The sequence below is a fragment of the Mus caroli genome, unplaced genomic scaffold, assembly GCF_900094665.2.
Source record: "Mus caroli unplaced genomic scaffold, CAROLI_EIJ_v1.1 scaffold_13635_1, whole genome shotgun sequence".
NCBI classification, from domain to species: Eukaryota; Metazoa; Chordata; class Mammalia; order Rodentia; family Muridae; genus Mus; species Mus caroli.
This window is the reverse complement of record NW_018390048.1, coordinates 5,873-7,747: the sequence shown is the minus strand read 5'-3', so window position 1 is coordinate 7,747 and position 1,875 is coordinate 5,873.

Genomic DNA, 1,875 nt, shown 5'->3' with positions numbered 1-1,875 from the left:
AAGGTTTTAGGTACAGAAAAGTACTCTTCAAGCCACCAATAGAGAAATGCAAACATCAGTCCAGCCAGAGATGATTGTGGTCCTGCCTGCAAAATATGCCAGGGCATCTGTGGCATAGTCCTGTGGAGCAACAACCAACATCTGAAGTGACATAAGGCCCACTCCAACAGATGGGACCTACACCTGACAGTGCTTTGGTGACCAGGACTAGAGGCTAGATAGCCCAGGGACCTAGAGTAAAATTAGCTACTATTTGTCATAACAGAAAGGGGAGGGGATAAAATGAATCTTGGGTACCCTCAGGTAAAGTACTTTTCATTTCTGCACACCTAATTGTGACATTCATTCTGCTGCATTTATTCAGACCTGGCTTGTACATTGACAAACTATGTAGACAACCCTGGGTTGTAAGACATAGCCCAGCAAAATGTGGGTGACAACAATTTGGTAATATTCTCTTCTGGCCAATATTGAAGCCACTTGTTTGTGTTTGGATTATATTGTCTGTTTAGAACATGATCTCCTGTTTGCATTGCATGTGCTAGGCCTGTTTATATTTGCCTTCTCATGTCATTTCTGGTGGCATAAAGACCGTATTGTGATGGGGCTGCTGTAANTCTCCTGTTCATTGCTTCTGGGGTCTTGTGCTGAATGAGATTGTTAGCACATGTCTGACCCTGTGTCTCTCAGGGTTAAAGTTTTCTGCTCTGGACGATATGGAGCTGAGTGTCTATACAGACAGTTAGCTTCTCTCTCCTGTGGAGTCACTGATGGTCTAATTAGATAGGTGTCTTAGTTAGGGTTTTACTGCTGTGAACAGACACCATGACCAAGGCAGCTTTTATAAGGACAACATTTACTTGGGGGTGGTTTACATGTTCAGAGGTTCAGTCTATTATCATCAAGTCGGGAGCATGGCAGTGTCCAGGCAGGCATGGTGAAGGAGGAGCTCCGAGTTCTACCTCTTCATCTGAAGGTGCTGGTGGAAGACTGACTTCCAGGCAGCTAGGGTGAAGGATTTAATCCCATGCCCACAGTGACAAAATACAACGCACCTGTATGTTAAAAGTCCTGGAGAGATCAGGGATTCATGACACCTACGTAAACATACTTAAAGCAATATACATCAAACGAACAGCCAACATCAAACTAAATGAAGAGAAGCTAGAAGCAAGTCCACTAAAATCTGGGACATGAAAAAGTTCCTCACTCTCTCCCTATTTATTCAATATGGTAATCAAAGTTCTAGCTAGAGTAATCAGACAACAAAAGGAGATCAAGGGGATACAAATTGGAAAGGAAAATGTCTAAGTTTCACTCTTTGCAGATGATATGATAGTACATGTAAGAGACCCCAAAGTTCCACCAGAGAACTACTGCCATTGATAAACAATATCAGCAAAGAGGCTGGATATAAAATTATNTCAAATCAGTATCCTTCCTTTGTACAAATGACAAACTGCCTAGGAAAGAAATTATGGAAACAACACGCTTCCCATAGCCATAAATAGTATAAAATATCTTGTTGTAATTCTATGCAAGCAAGTGAAAGATGTGTATGACAGAAATTGAAATGCCTGAGAAGTCCAAGAAGTCCTCAGAAGATGGAAATATCTTCCAAGTTCATGGATTGGTAAAATTAACATAGTGAAAATGGCCATCTTACCAAAAGCAATCTACAGATTCAATGCAATCCCCATCAAAATTCTAACACACAATTCTTCAAAGACAATGGAAGATCAATTCTCTTTTTTTTGATTTTTAATATTTTTATTACATATTTTCCTCAATTACATTTCCAATGCTATCCCAAAAGTCCCCCATAGCGCCCCCCACTTCCCTACCCACCCATTCCCATTCTTTTGGCCCTGGCAT